This window comes from Mustela putorius, unplaced genomic scaffold (assembly GCF_011764305.1).
Source record: "Mustela putorius furo isolate JIRA1106 unplaced genomic scaffold, ASM1176430v1.1 tig00003911_pilon_pilon_pilon, whole genome shotgun sequence".
Lineage (NCBI taxonomy): Eukaryota > Metazoa > Chordata > Mammalia > Carnivora > Mustelidae > Mustela > Mustela putorius.
Window position 1 is genome coordinate 4860014 of NW_025422058.1, and position 17988 is coordinate 4878001.

The window sequence follows — 17988 nt, forward strand, 5'->3', positions numbered from 1 at the left end:
CATTCATGACTGCTCCACATTCCCTAGAAATGAGTGTGAAGGATACTATTTTTGATGATTTTGGCATTGACAAGGTAAAATTTTACTTTCCCTTTTTCTCCATCTCCAAATCACACATATGATACTCAAACTACACATTAGCCACAGTTATCTCTAATTCAGGGCAGGGAAAGTTGACTATTTACAATCTAGTTTGTTCCAGAAACCGTGTTAGGCAATTTACCTGTTTGATCTCATTTAACAGTCAAAACTTCTCAGTGAGGTAAATTTACTACAGATGACAAAATTGGATCAGGGAAGTGAATTGCTTAGTTAATAGATTTTTTACACAAATAGTAAGTTAGTAATGGGTAGAACCATCACTGTGTATAGTATTTTACTTCCTTATCATGTTAGCATAGCTAGTGGTAAAAAGAGGTTCTTAATTTCAAAAAGAAGTTTGAAAATATTCATTAAATCAGGAAGCCATACTTACAGTGAAATAGGCAGAAGGGAAGGGAAAGTTGCAGGAGATAAAATATGTCAATTATACAAACCAATGAAGGTGGACACACTTTTTTACCCTCTTCCCATTGAAAAGTGTAGTCTGTGTCACCTTGCCTTGAATTTGAGTGAGTTCTAGGCCTTTTTTTTTTCACTTTTTTAAAAATAAACTTTTAATTTTGAAATAATTTTTGATTTACAGAAAAATTGCAAAGATACATTGCCATGGTATATTTGTCAAAACTAACAAGCCAACATTATCATAACTCCTTTTTTTAAAAATTGAGGTATAATTAACATATAGCATTGTATTAGTTTCAGATATACATGTTAATGATTCATATTTGCAAACATTGTGAATTGATCACCGCAATAAGTCTAGTTAACATCCTCTTCATACATAGGTACAAATTCTGTGAAATCTTGCCATTTGTGACAACAGAGGGGGATCTAGAGGGTATTACGCTAAATAAGTTAAGTCAGACAGAGAAAGACAAATATCATATTATTTCACTTACAGGGAATCTAAAAAGCAAAACAAAACAACAACAGCAACAACGAAAACAAAGTAGAAACCAATCTATAAACACAGAGAACAAACCGTCTGGTCGCCAGAGGGGCGAGAGGTAGGGGGAGGGTTAAAATGGATGTAGGGGAGTAGGAGGTACAGGAGTCTAGCTACAGAATGAATGAGATAACAGGGATAAAAGCTACAGATTAGGGAATATTATAGTCAGTGATATTGTAATAGTGTTGTGAGTTAACAAATGGCCGCTCTGTGTGTGGCAAACATAGTGTGATGTATGGAGTTGTCAAATCAGTGGGTTGTACACCTGAAACTAATGTAACATTGTATATCAAATAAAGTTAAAAAAAAAAAAACCACAATGAGATATCACCTCACATCATTTAGAATGGCTATTATCAAAGACAAGAAATTACAAGTATTTGCAAGGATATGGAAAAAAGGAGACCCCTTCTTCTGTGATGTTTTCCACCAACAGAATACAATAGAAGTTAAGCCTTACCTGTTTCTATACTCAGGCCTTAAGAACCTGCTGTGTTTTTCTTTCTGTCCCTTAAAATGCTCTCTTTAGGGGAGACTGGAGACAACACCAGAAGTCTGACAACCCTGAGGCCTCTATTTTGGTGAGGAATTGCAAAATAGTCATGTGAAGAGGATACACCACACACACACACACACATACACACACATACACACACACACACACAGACAAACCTTCCTCACTGTACCCCACCCAAATTTTTGACCGACACAATGGGGAACCAAAACACAGAATTTTAAGGGATAGGCTTAGTGTCTCCCCTCCCCAACAAACACAGGGCAAGATTGAGTGTCTCCCATCCCCTGTCATCATAGGGACACTGTTAATGTAAAATGGGGAAAGTGAAAGAGGAAAAACTATCCTATTTCCCTTTTTCCTCTCTTCCGGGAAGGAAAGGAAGGGCTGAATGTTGCGGGAGTAAGATAAATTTTGTAACTTGTGACTGGCCATTACCCAAATATATTTGGCTCGTTTAAAATTATTAGTCTTATCTTCTTAGATGAGGATTTCTGTAGATAATGTAATAAACTGCCAGAATAGTATATCTAGAAGAGCTAACTATTCTCTTGCCTCTTCTCAAACTCTTCTTCAGTATCATGGTTGTCCCAACTGCAGTTACTATTCCTGGCACCTTTTGTGCCTAGTGTTTTTGGGGTAAAAAGAGTCAGTTTGGGGCTAATCAAAGCATTAAAATGGAAAATTTGCCCATGGGTTTGGATGGCAGCATGGTACAGATAAATTGAAGCTAGACAGATTTGAGTTCAAATCCCAATGGCGTGAATTTCTGGTGTCCCTCTTTTTCTCTGCAGAGGAAAGATAACCTAAAACAAGGAGATACTGTTAGGATTGAATAAACTGGCCAATGGAAAGGGCACAGCATATACTACAGTAGTTGCTTAATGTTAATCTGCTTCCCTTCTCTTATTCTTTCAGGCTAAATGATGAAGCATCCAGAGTGGGTCTAGGTCTGTACTTAAGGACTTCAGAATGTCTGGGAAAAAGATGCACTTGTGGTCACTCGACTGCAATAATTGATATTATCATGCAGATCGGGCAGAGAGACCACACAGCCATTTTCTGAAGCAATGCGTAGCAGTTTCAACTAGTGAGCAAGAATACAATGCAGACACGTGATTCCCCCCATACGCATTTAAATGTCAACGTGTGAAGCAGGATATTAGCAAGAGATACATCTTTTCTTCTTCCTTTTTATAAATAAGAATGAATATAGTATATAATAACACTTAGTCTTACTTATGCATTCTTGCCCCACATCTTTATTGTTTTAAGCTTTCTCTCTCTCTCTTTCTCTTTTTTTTCTTTTCCTCCTTTCCTTAAGTAGTGTTTTCACTAAGGTAATTTTTAAATGATTTTGGAACCTTAAAATATATCTCTGTGGATTATAATGGGGACTGATAACTTATGTCGCAGTTAGACCCATTGGGCCACAAGGGTCAGAAACTCATATATCTTGAATAAAGGAAAATTATTTCAATGATCAGTAAAGGAGGAAGGGAATTTAGGAAATGAGGGAGAGTCATAGTGAGTGAGTCATATAGACTTACTAGAAACTAGACCCAAAGCTGAGTGAGAACTCTGAAGCAGGACCTTCTTTCCTTTCTTGTGCCTTCCACTTAGAAATTACTTTTTCCTGTGTGGCTTCCCCGATCCTACTGTTGATGGCCTCACCCTTGGTCTCTTCAGAGCTCCTACTGACTGTGTTTCTGGTTGATTTCCTTATAATCTTACATTACTTATATCTTCAATTCTATCTCTTGATCTTGTTCTAGGCAGCATTTAAATTCAGCAACTGACTTCTCTTCCTGCTGTTGCAGAGGTCACCCTGCAAGGTCAAGGCAGAGGCCACAGCAGCAAGCAGGAAATGGCTGCACTTGGGATAGAACAGTAGCTTAGAAAGGTGGATTGGGGCAATTTCTCTTAAAAGAAGCTGTAGTTATTATAGGTATCACAAGGCATATTTAACACATTTTGGAAATTTTTAGTGATATTCTTATCTACTTATTAACCAGAATTATAATTAGCTTCTTGTTTGCTGTGAATTCTTTTAGTTACCACATACACCAAGAAAGTTTTCCTTACTCTTTCATTCTAAGACTTAAGTTTTTAATCAAGTGGCCTTATAATTGCTTGGGTGTCTTTTCCTTTGGACTATAAATTAATTGAAGTCAGAGATTATGTCATACTTATTATTAAATCCACATTATATTTTACCAATATATATAAACCTTGAATAAGTATAGAGGATAAAACTTATTTGATTTGTTCATGTCCATGAAGTAATCATTTCAGGAAACAATAAGTTTCCTATGTAATTTCATGTTTTAAAACCTCAATTTACCATCTGCCACAAGGGTAAGAAATAATATCAAACATTATCATTAAAAAAAAAAAACACATTATCACTAAGGCACATATCCTTTTTGATCTATACTGAGCGACACTAAGATGAATGACCAATTTTTAAATGGTTACTTAAAGATAATTGATGTTATGCAACCCTCTCCTATATACTTTCATATGTTCAGAACATTTTCTCTATTGTTTAAAAACGTGGAGCTTTTTATTATTGGCTGGTTCTGTCATTTTTCCTAACCAAATATTTGACAGAAAAAAAATTTCCTCAGGTTGGCATATTTTTCCCTTCAAAAATGTGCTAGTGACATTCTGGGCTAATTTTATTTTTACCAGCCAAAAAATTGTCCTTTTCACGGAGCAAGTTTTATTGCCATGGAAGATTAACTGGGGATGTCAAGAATAAGAAAACACGTCAGACATTTTGTACTCTTTCTGTCAATGGGTCATTCATTTACTCAGTCATTCATAAGGTTAGTTCATTATTTTAGAAGCAAGAGCCCTAATTTACATTTTTCATATATTTAAGTAACTAATTACTGAGAGAACAGCCAGAAAATATAAAACTCAGCCTGGTGTATTAGCAAATGTGAAGGCAAAACATGACAGTTCTTCCCTCTTTAAAGGTATCTAGGGTTCTTGAGATGAATACCCAAGATGCACTGTAACGATATGTGAAAAGAGAAGATATTCCTGCTGCCAATGCCAGGTATTTGTTGCTTAACTCAGGTACTACCATTTGTGGGGACTCTCAGCTATGGCTGAAACCATTGACCTGATTAGAATATTCATGAAAGGAAACTTTGCTATTCAAAGTGCAGAGTACGAAGAAATAAGATCTGCCAGAAAACATAAATAACATTTTTATTTGTCTGAATTCTTAAGAATAATATATTTTCCTACTGGAGCTGTAGGAAAGTAATATCTTATTGATATTACACTAAGCATTCTTGTCAGGTTGATAATTATGTCATAAATACAGATAGCCTGTTTTCCCCGAAGGGGAGGGCCTGAGTTCTGATTCCACCACAGAGGCTCAGCCAGACTCTGCCATCTCTGAGCCAGGATTACTTGGGAGCAGGAAGGGGTAGCTGGTACTAGAAGCCCCAGAAGCTGACTATCTTCTCCTAATGTCTCATTTGCTTGCTTTCATACGTCTGCCTCTAATATTTTTACATCGTAGTATTAAGAATTATTGCATCAGCATATACTTTAAAAATATTAGAAAGACACCTATTCAAACAATGTTCTCTGAAGGAGAGGCCGATTCCCCTGCTTCTCTCTTAGCTTTGTTGTACATCTCCCTAGTAAATTCTCAGGTTCTATGGCGAGAGACTTTTATGAAAATCCAATATCTGACAATCTGTTTCTTAGGCACAATAGAGACATACTAAGAATGAGTGTATTTTCTCTTTACAACTACTATAGTCCTAATCTTTGCTCCAAGGTCAGTTCTACCTTGAATCATATTTCCAGTGGCTGCAGAACTGCAGAAAAATGTTGCTTGGAAAATCAAGTTTTCTAAAAATGATATTAGATATCTTAATAAAAAGTTATTGGTAATTATAGTATAATAATGATATTTTATGTACTTACTATATGCTAGCACTTAGTGCTTTATAAGGAATAACTCATTTTTAAGTAGAGAGGATAAGGCACAGGGTGGGTAAGTAACTTGTCTAAGAAGAAGCAAGAGGAGAGTAAGTCAAATGAGTGCTTGACTCAAGTACAATGTTTAAGGATGCCAAAAACTCAGTAATCAAGATTAGTAATAATGAATGAAATGAGTTAAACATCAAAATCAATTAAATCCATGATAAGCAAAATAACAAAATTTTAAATAAAGAGATTACTGTTTGTCTTATGATCCAGGGTTATTATTCAATAGGAGAAATTATTTCCAATCATTTCACTGGATGGACTGTTGTTCTCAGTATGCACAGTTATTGGGATCCTTTGCTGGTCCATTTGTGAGGGTTGATGGTGGTGTGCAAACAGATTTGGCAATTCAGGGATATCGAACTCTCCAACTAGCTATCATCTATCTGCTATCCATACATATACACACATACAGTTATAAGCAGAAGAGTTCATATATATATATGTATATACATATATATATAAAATACATTATGTAACACATATATGTGATTATATATATGAGAAAGAATGTATGAACTTTACTTGATTCAGAATACAGGAGAATATTTAGAAAAGTGTATATAGAAACATGTTTTTCCTTTTGACTTGGAATCCAATCTGGCTTGGCCGGGCACTACCTAAGGCTACCCAGCCAGTAACTTGCACCTTTTTTTTTTTTTAAAGATTTTATTTATTTGTTTGACAGACAGAAATCACAAGTAGGCAGAGAGAGAGAGAAGGGGAAACAGACTCCTGCTGAGCAGAGAGCCCTATGTGGGGCTCGATCCCAGGACCCTAAGACCATGACCTGAGCTGAAGGCAGAGACTTAATCCACTGAGCCACCCAGGGACCCACAGAGCCAAGATTTAAAACCAGGTGGTCAGGCATCAGAGTATTCATTCCAATTCAAAGACAGTCTCTCTATTGATAAGAAATGAGTACAATTTGCATAAAAACACAGGTTTTATTCTAATATCCCTTAAACTTCAAGTTAACAAAACAATGAATTGGTTGGTATTTGTAAGACTTACTGATGACTCACAACTTCTTTGCAGGTAGATCGTTGTTACTTGGATGGATTTGCTTTTCTGAAATGTGGCAGCTCGTGTAGTTTCCCATTTCTCCTGGGACTGGTATATCTCCCCAAATTCAATTTCATTAATTACAACGTTGTTTCAAGGAAAAAAAAATTTAAATATTAAAAGTGTGACTACCATCTGGACATTTTCAATGTTTAACTTATGAAATGAATAATATTCAACCTCAAGTAAGGTAGTAATCATGTTATTGTACCTATAGTAATTTCCCAAAGAAACACACCTCTGTGTAATATAAAAAATGTACATGTTGATGCTCATTTTAATAACTTTCTTAAACAAAAGAAATATTGAATAAAAACATATTAGCAATGTGTGGCTATCACATGAGATGATTAATTTACATTGATGTGGCCATTTATAGTGTCATCTCTAAAAAGAAGAGTAGTAGGAAAATTGGTTTGTTCTAAAATTATTTGGAGTTATTTCTATTCATGGCAGTGTTTCATTTTCTTCTCTTCTCTTAGGTTAGTGAAGGTTTACCACATTAATATTTTTAGTAGTTTATAGATATGTTCCCTTGTTAGCATAACTTACAAATTAAATACTGCTTCAGCTAAACAAGTTCATGCAAGTTAGGTGTGTGTTTCTTTTCTACTTTTCATTGTGTTTTTTTGGTAAGCCCTTACCAGGAACTTTGTACAAAACCACGTATTTACATAATACTTAATTTTCATTTTCTCATGACTAAACATTTCATAGTATGTGTCCTCCCAGAATTTGTTCTGAGTTGTGGGATTCTAAGATTTTTTTCTTTCTTTTGGCACCTTTTTTTAAGCTGAGAATCCTTTTACATTAATTTAAGTGGTGATAGTGTGAGGATGGACTTCTTTACTCTGCAGCACTCCCCTAACTGACTGTAGAAAGTAATCAGTTTGGGGAGCTGAGTCAGGCATCATCATTATGAATGTAGTGCTGCTACGTGAATTTGGGCCCCAGCTTTAACTTAGCATCACCCTGATCCACACAGTACCTATTGTTCTAAGCGATAGAAGCTTCAGGGAACTTGTACGTCCCTCCATTTAATCAGTTGAGAGCTACGCTTGGCATTTTCCAATAGCAACATTATACACTATCAAAAAAAACGGAGCAAGAATATCACATCTTCTTCCTGGATGGTAAACAATTTTCCCGTGTCTCTTTGACTAGATTGGTTTTTTTAGTTGTTGTTGTTCATTTAAGTAATCTGATTGTATTAGATGCTTGAATGTGTGCAGAATTGCTGCATTACTTGAGAATAGCAAGTTTTTCCTTTTCTCCTCTTTTTTTTCTCCATTTGTGTACTTTGCTTTGCTCTCCCTGGCAAAGCACCAGGCTACTTTCAGACCTTTCAGAGTCCCCTTTGTTGCGTCTTATCTTTTGCCTTGCTTCGGATAGAATGAGAACTTTCCAAAATAGTTTTATGAATCACAGTTTGTCCAAATACTGTGTAATCAGCTGACCTATTTCAGATGCAGCCTTTTTTTTTTTTCCCCTCTCCACAACATTTCCTGCACTAACATGTGGATATATTTTCACACAGAAATATATGCATGCTATGCCCAAATGGTTATTTTTACCTCCTGATTTATGGCACGTATTTTTGGATGTTGTTAGTTACTTCATTTTTCAACTTCTTGTGTGCTATGTTTTCCTTTAAGTTGGGCGGCTTGCTATTTTTCTGAATGTGGTTCGTGATTCTTTCACACCTCTGTGATTTTATTTGCATCAGTTCCTTCTCCTAAACGTGCATTTCTTCTAACATGCTTACCATTATGCCCAATAATCATGTCCCAGCCCATCGTTCTCCATCACTAGGTTCAAGATGCTTACCATTAAATACATTAAATCCTGTCCTCTTGACTCTATGGGACTTGTTGGCATTTTCTATATTCCATAGTTCATAAATATTTTCTCTTTCATGTCCTCTCTCTTCACTTGATATCACCCAAGGACAGATACCATGCCATCTCTGTCTGTATTCCTTATAATAGGTCATATAGTTTTTACTTAATGAAACAACTTTTCCATATCAGGAGTAAAAGATGAAGCTCATACACACTGTTAACTAATTGTTTAGGCCTGCATCTGAAGATGTCTTTTAGAGAGTCAGTGAAGACAATTCCTTCCTAAAACTCGGGCTCGAAACCCGGCTGCCTTTATGTGGCACAGATCTGATGGGAGGTTCTGAAAACTGCAAAGCGACTCTTCCGTTTGCTAGCCATCTTGCAGACAGCTCCTTCTGAGCGGTACATGGTTCCTGTTTTCATAGAATGTGTAGGACATCGTGTCAGCCGAATTTACACAACTTCTGTCATTTAAGATATCATTGAATAAATGAAAAGATTTCTAAGGGCTAAGGAACAGAATACATATCTTTCCCATTCTTACTTTATATATAAAATTAGTTTCTATTTTTAAAATGTTCATTTTATATCTAGGCCTTTTGCAAACGGAATACTAATAATATGATGGACAGGCCCTCATCTTAAATACTTAACAGTGAGAAAATGTCTCTGACTCACCTACTTGCATTCCATTGAGTGGTAAAATTTTACCAAAATTGCTTAAAAAAAGATTTTGAGTAAAGTATTCAAAGAGGATTTTTAAAGTAGGTCAATCCTGAGAGTTGAACTGTATCGCTTCAGAAGAATTTATTAAAACCATGCAAAAATTTATGAATAATATGATTAATTCATAAAACCAATATTACCAGTGGAATGGCCAGTGAATAAAGCTGAGCAGTTATAACCTAAGAGACAACTTGAGTAAAAAATGACAATAAGAAATGTGAGCATCGGTTAATGAAAAGCAAAGCATATAGGATATCTTTAAGCCGAGCTCACCCATATGGAAAATACATATATTGAATTGAATTGTGTGTAGTATCCCTGAGAGTACAAGAAGCACTACTAGATTTTTCAGCTTGAATGCACTGTGATGAATTCATTTATTGAGCTAGTGCCAGGCACTGTTCTAGGCACAGAGAATCCAGCAGTGAATGTTCATCTCTTTTGTTTTGTGGATCCTTAATGATTCTTGCATACAGGGTCTGTTAGTACTACTGGGAGTCATGCATTCCAAGATGAAAAGGGATAAATGTATATCTCTGCAAGAAAATGAAATGAGATACATCTGAAAATGATTTTAAAAAAGACCTATTATTCAAGCAAACAATAAGATAGCATTCAAGAAACTTTTTATAAACAATAAAATGTTTCTGGACTAGTAAAATTAGGTTGTAATTAAAACTTTTCATTGGCACTTTTATCTTCTTAAGTCACTTGAAGTGTCTTTATGCTCAAATACCCAAGTAATAGATCATTAACTGTAACCATGTTTGTTCCTTTTCATTGCACTTCTATTTTAAGCATGACAGAGAATCGAACAGCACATTACCAAAGGGTAAAAATTACTACAGGTGAAGGATCTCGGGGCAGTGCAAAAAGCTACTTTGCATCATTAAGATTCTGCTAAATGTTTTGAGATAGAGGTGGAAGGGGGACATTCTACCATTTTCTCCTGGAGAAATCTAGCATTTATCACATTTATATCATGTTAGGAATGTGATCCGACTCACAAAGAACTCTTCAAAAGATGGAAGGAATATTTACTTAGGTGATTGAGTTGATTTAAGTTTGTAGAGACATCAAGAAACATGGCAACCCAGCTTTCAATCTTTGTCAACCGATGGGGATCTAATAAAGGACTGCTGGCAAGTGCCTCTAGGGAACGTGGCTTACAGACCATCTAAAAGGCATTTTAGGGATTTTAGCACCTTTGGATGCCTCCATTTGGCACAGCTCCCCTCTGCATAAGGGATTTAGCTTGAGTCCCAGACCAGTAAGTGCAGAATCTAAATGAAACCTAACGCAGCCAAGGGTTATTTATATTCTCTAGGAAGGTGAATAATGGGACAGAGAATAAGCTCAGAGAAATTTTATGAAGCACTGAATCAATATCGATAGACTACCAGGAAAAAGGAAATCTTCAGGATGTTTTCTCGTTAACTGATGACAAAATCTATTTTATGGATCTGTGATTTGTTAATGGCAGTGACCCCACATTCTGTTCCTCTTTATTCTCACACTTAGTACTCTAGTTCCTGTGGATGAAAATACATGTTGCTGACTAATTACTAATTAGGGAAACAAAAAGTGTACAATCAGAAAGTGTGACATTTTTGTTATAGATCAGAATATTGAAAGCTAAAGTAGACACTAGATTAAGAAAGACATGAATATAAACAGTAAAATCAGGCTGAATTTAAGATTTTTGGCCATTCAGTGATCTGAGCACCAGATTCTGAAGACATTTTTCCTAAGTATTTATAAAACCAAAGCTTTGTTCCATAAAACAGCCATGCTCACTTGGAATCGAACCCATAAACATCAGACAAATGGTTCAAATCAGACAAATTCACTAGGTAAATTTTCTTACAGACTTGGTAACAAACTTACATATGTATGAAAAACAAGATCACAATTTACATGCTGCTTAATAATCTGCTTATTTTTTCCACTTAGTAATGTCATGACCTCCTTTCCACATTATCATGTATCCTACAGAGTCATTTATAGAATTTTTCCCTATCATTTTTTTCTCATTGTGCTTGATAATTTTAGATCAACAAAGGGATCTTCTATAACCTGTGGTAAGAAGTAATCTATAGGAAAAAAATCTCTCCATTGCCTACATCAAAACTGAAGCTCCAGAAGACATGGATTTCCACTTCGTGCAGAGTCTTCCAGGAGCCTAAGGAATCAACATACTGGGGGGGCCTGCGTTGCTCAGTGGATTAAAGCCTCTGCCTTCAGCTCAGGTCATGATCTCAGGGTCCTGGGATGGAGCCCCATGTCTGGCTCTCTGCTGGGCAGGGAACCTGCTTCCCCCTGCCTCTCTGCCTACTTGTGATCTCTCTCTTTGTGTCAAATACATACATAAAATCTTTTAAAAAAAGAAAAAAGAAAGAATCAACATACTGTTTTGTTGTTTCTCATAGGAGGTGGGAGGCAGTGAACAAGATGGAAAATTTTAGAAAGCAAAGTCAGTAGGGTTTAATGAAGCTCATTTCTCAATGAGATGTGATAAATGGCAGATACATTTGTCTCAATGCCAACTATTCCTTTGATAACCTATATAGATATTTGTAGGGCAGTGTACATGCACAGATTTTGTGAAAACAACCTTAAATTTCCTAGGTTACCAGGCAAAGGATTCACTGAATGTTCAAGTATTTATATAATTAGATGTTGCAATATACCAAATCACAAAAGGACATCTCTAAAAAGTAAATAGCCTGATTTGAAAAGAGATAGAACAGGTAGGATTGATGAATGGTATTTTGTATTCATTATACCTTAAGATATTAGCTTTAGCATTTATAGAAATATTTAATGTAATTTATTGTAGGAGGAACCATATTTTCTTAAAATACGTATCTTCCTACTTAAGGATGACCAGAGTCCTAGTTAATGTGGGACTGAGGGTTTTCCAAGATGTGGAACTACAAGGGCTAAATTAGGGAATGTCTGGAACAAACCAGATGGCTGGTCTCCTTACCTGCTTTGGTCTCACTGTCTAGTCAACAGAGAAATAACTGGGATATGGTTGGCAGTATGAGAATAAAGTTCTGTAGGCAAATTAAAAATCAAAGGTATGCAAAATGTTAAGATAACAAGCTCCACAAGCAAAGGTGGGCTGCTAGTCAGTGTAGGAAATAATTTCTGAGAGTTTGGTTACCGAGGGTGTCCCTTGATGAGGGATGACCCTCTACTTGAGTCATAAAGGCACCACCCTTTACTCTTAGCATTTCATATCTGTGGCAAATTAAATGCTCTTTAGGGAATCTCTAAAAGGTACTTTTAGTTTCTTTTAATCTAATACTGAAAATAATCCATTCAAACCTTTGATAATAATTATGTTTTTTATTTTTTTAGGGATTCATTGAAATAGGTTATAATTTAAGAAATAAATCTGTCTCTGTTCATAGATGACATGATTATCTACTTAGAAGAGTCTAAAGAATCTACAAGAAGGGGCACCTGGCTGGCTCAGTGGGTTAAGCCTCTGCCTTCGGCTCAGGTTATGATCTCAGGGTCCTGGGATTGACCCCCGCATCAGACGCTCTGCTCAATGGGGAGCCTGCTTTCTCTCTCTGCCTTCTTCTCTTCTTGCTTGTGATCTCTCTCTCTAAGAATCTACAAGAAAATCACCTGGAATTAGTGAGTTTAGCAAGGTCACAGGATATAGAAGGTCAATATACAAAAATCAATTGCTTATCTCTATATTAGCAACAAATAATTGGAATTCAAAATTTTAATAAAAATAATAATAATGCCTTTTATGACACCAAAAAAAGAAATACCTAATACTATGCTCAGAATGTTTATAACATTCCCCTCCCCCATCCTATCCCTTTCATATGTTGAAATGCTAACCCCCAAGTGATGGCATTAGGAGGTCAGACCCTTAGGAGGTCATGAAGGTAGAACCCTCATGAATGACATTAGTGTTATTAAAAAAGCCCTCCCTCTCCCCTGAGAGCTTGTTTGCGCTCTTCTACAAAGGTGCTGGCTAAGAACTAGGAAGAGAGCCCTCACTAGAATGGGACCAACCTGACAGCTTGATCTTGGACTTCCCAACCTCTAGAACTATGAGAAATAAATTTTTGTTGTTTATAATCCATCCAGTTTGTAACATATTGTTATAGTGTGGCTGGAGCATGGGGGTGTAAGAGCTCCTGGCTCTGGGGGTTCCAAGCAGACCAGGTTCGGCCACTCCCCACTGACAAAATCCAAAGGCAGGGAAATGAATAGTGGTGAAACAAGTCAGGGATTTATTTCAGTGAGGCTAACACTGGGGAGATGGCAGACTAGCCTCTCAGGGACTGCCTCTAAAATGCCAAAAAATACAGGTTTATATATAAGGAAAATGTGGAGCAAAGCTGGGCAGGTTCATGCAGGGTAGGCAGTGAAGGTAAAATCCATCATAGTCTTGGAGTCAGTCCTGGGTGGGATCTTGCTGGTTCAGGGCAGTAGTGGATGCTTTGCTCTAAGCTAAAGATGAGCTAGAAAGAACTCAGCTAGAAGGTTTAAGGTCAAAATGGAGGTAAAGTCTTTCCATAGCGGCCTGAATGGACTAAGATATCTAGGTACAGATCTAACAAAATATAATCTGTAGAGTGAAAATGTAAATCAAAGATGACCTAAATAAGTAAAGAGATGTACTGTGTTCACGGATTGGGAGACTTAGTATTGGTAAAATGTCTCTTCTCAGACTGATCTATAAATTCAATGCAAACCTAATCAAAATCCCTGCAGTATATTCTGTAAATATTGACAAGCTGATTTTTAAAATTTAAAGGTGGTTCAGATGTAAATGATAAAGCATACCCTTGACAGCAGCATTTGCATTTGTTTTATTTTTTCATTGGATGTACTATTTGAAACACACAATTTAACATAGTCAATCTGACACAGTTAAACAAATAAAGTCAATACTATTGTAACTAATACTCAGATTAATAAATTGAGCATTACAAGCACTGCCAAATTTATCTTTGTCATAACTCATGTCCATGCGTGTCGGCTTATTTCAGGACCTTCTTTACAATCTTTTAGATTATTTGTCAGCCCCATTACCAAAGGATCCTTATCAGTAAAGCTTAATATTAACTCTTGATAGCTGGTAAAATTTCTCCCATTTCATTGTACTGTATTTGTCTTCTATGCTACTTTGGATTCCACCAGTCATACCTGTCTGTCTCCTGGCCCTGGAGATGCTCACTCCAACCTGACTCCAACACAAATGACAGTATGTGACCTTCACCTCTGATGTTAACACTTGGGTTCCCTGTCTTCTTCCACTTTTCTAGTTTCTGATGCAAGTACCAGGTGGCAGGATGTGAGACATAGCTTTTCCACCCACTGCCAAAGGGGTCAGGTTATCTCCACATGAGGCCAAATTTGATGTAGAAGATGGGAGAGAGCTGATAGATAAATTCCTTCTCTACTCCTTTCCTGCATGGACTTTGGAGACATGGTGTTATTGTACAGACTATTCAGGGACTGCCTGTGTGGCCAGGTGAGTATCTGTGTTTCCTTATGAAGCAGTGGTCAGTTTCAAAATGCATTATATTTGCTTCCATATTTTTCCTGCTTCAAATTGTTTTTTCCTTATTTTCTTCTTTGATACTTAAACTCATAATAAAGAAGTAGTATTTATGTTTTTTTCTTCACACTCCTTTCTAGGAAAACTTGACTAAGACCACTATTTAAGCTATTTTTGCCTTTTGCATTTCCTACATGTTTATAAATTTCTTCACACACAGTTTGTCAAGTTTCATCACAAATTCTGTTATTATAAAGCAATATGAGAAAAATCAGTGTTACTAAATATTGAGTACTTCAATACATTGATACAATATAACTCTCTCTTTGTTGAGGTTTTCTTTAGTGTCAATGAGTAAATATTTCATAATCTTTGGAAAGATTTACTCCTAGGTACCTGACATTTTCATGCTATTTTAAATGGTGACCCTTATTTGTTTCTCCATTGAGCTTATGCATAGAATACAGTTAATTTTTAAATACTGATTTTAAATCCTGTGTACTTGCTAAACTTGATAATGTGTGTTCATACAAGCATGCGCATACACACACACACCCACACACACACTTTTTTTTTTCTTGGCACAATAGGTGACCTAGATTCTTCAGTAACATACTAAATAGAAATGGTGACAATGGGAATCCATGACTTATGCTAATGACTAAGAAAAAAAATTCAGCACTTAATTTCTATTTTTGCTCTAAGTTTCTTGTACGTAACTTTCATCAGGTTGAAGAAGTTACATGGCATTTCTCGTTTACCAAGAAATTTTTTCATGAGTGGATTATAAATGTTATCATATGCCTTTTCTACATAATATAATAATTTCCTTGATGGAATTTAAAGCAAAGCTAACCTTGAATTCCTGTGATAAACATGATGTAATAACATCTACTGATGCTTCTGCTTTTGCTTTGCTTACACTTTCTTTAACTTTCATGGGACAATGCTGGTTTGGAATTTTCTTATCAGATTTTGACTCAAGATTGCACTTGGTTCATATATTGAATTATAAAATGTTCACGCTTTTTCTCTTCTCTGATAGATTTTCACATATGACGAGCAGGTTTTCTACCTTGAGTGTTTGGTGGAACTTAACTGATGAAACCAGCTAGTCATTTGTGAAGAGTTTTGCTTATTTGTTTGATCATACACACTAAATATATTTGATAGTTCTAGAATTATTCATTTTTTAAAATTTCTACCCATGTCAGTTTGGGTGATGCTACTTTTAGTTCACCCATTTAATTTCCATTTTCTAATTTGGGGCATAAAATGGTTCATAATCCCTTTTGGTTGGTTAATTGGTTGAATACATGCAAGACCTCTAGCAATGTTGCCTTTGTCTCTTCTTCTGACTTTGGTATTTGAATGGTCTCTCACATTTTTACTGTTCACTCATGCCAGAATTACCTCATTTTAAGCACACATTTCAAAATATAAATTTTTTTATCCTTACCATTGTTAATTTCCCACTTTTTTTTAAGATTTTATTTATTTATTTGACAGAGAGAGAGATCACAAGTAGGCAGAGAGGCAGGCAGAGAGAGAGAGAGAAGCAGGCTCCCCGCTGAGCAAAGAGCCCGATGTGGGGCTCGACCCCAAGACACTGAGATCATGACCTGAGCAGAAGGCAGCGGCTTAATCCACTGAGCCACCCTGGTGCCCCAATTTCCCACTTTATTAATAAGTGTTTTCTCTAATTGTCTCCCTTCAACATTCTCCAGGGTTATAGTGCTATTTTTCTAAATTTAACTTTTATTTTTTTCTTTTACCTATTTTGAGTTCATCCCATTATTTTACTATATATTATTTTAATTAATACACCATTGAAATTACTTAATTTTCAACATTTTATCCTTTTTTCGTTGCTTTCCGATTGATTGTATACATCCCCCATTCTCCACATACTAATTTAGAAGTCTTACAGTGTTTTTATCCTTGTAAATGTTACCTAGTAATTATAGCATACAGAACCCTTCCTGTATACTTCTGTTCATTCTGATTTCACCATTAATCCACTTATGTGCTCTTAGTTGTGCCTTATATTTACTAAATAAATATAGAACCCCATTTGCTAGATTTTAAGCTTCTCCTCTGGCTTTGACTTATTTTATTATTAAAATAATAATAATAAATATTATTTATTTATTATTATTATTTATATTTTTTTATTCTCATTCTTATCTAGTGCAACTTTCTTTAATATTCCATCATTCATTCTGGACAAAACTCTTCACTATTCCTTCCTCTTTGCCCTGTTTCCTACTCTTCATCCTTCCTAGAACATTCTTCTTGAATATCAAAAAAAAAAAAAAAAAGATCTTTTAGTCTTCAGTCCCTAGTTCACATAATGTCAGTTTCTCATAGGCTTCCTTGGCCTCTCTAATCAAAAACTCAGCTTTTATTCTTTTCAACTTCTTGGCACTATATAACTCAATTTCAATCTTAAATTACCTTTCTTTGAGTACGTGTCATTTTTACTCTCCTAAAGAATATGCATGAGCCATCTTTGGATTTACCATCATGCTTGGTTAATTGCCTTGCACGTAGTAAGTGCAGTAGAAATACGGAAGGATTGATTGAATAAATGAATAAATAAATGAATGAATCAGTTGGCACAGGATCATGCCACATTGTCCTTGGCTGATTAGAAATTGGCATCCATTCAGCGAACACTCTAAATTGTTTCCACAACAAAGTAACATTCTTCATATAGTAGATAGTCAGAGATTGATCCCATTAAATTGGAACAGCACCTGTTTCTCTTTTAATGTATTTTCAGTGCATATCAACCATGCTTGATAATGCAGGCTTTAATTGTTCTAAATTGGCTTGAGTCTACTGAAATAATAAATGAGGCAATTTTGTCTTCAAAGACAATGGACTTTAATGAGAATATTTCTGTATCTGGCAATTTGCAGTCATAATTTATTTATAGCAAGGCTTATGATTCATCATTACAATTTCTTTCAAATTCTGTGAGAAAAATCATCTCTATGAGTACCAGAGTCTTATTTGGGCAGCTGTTCTTCACTAGCTGATATTTTCTGCAAGCTCTAAACTTAACATTATCAGCTTTCAGCTTACTTTTTCTTTGTTTACATTTGAAATATGTTCACCCTGTAAAAACAGTCTCATTATAAGAATGCAAGAAAGATATATATGCAGTGGAAACAGGGCCTCTTAGCAACTCTTGTCTTCTCTTACCCTAGGTGAGTTTGCTGGTAGAAGG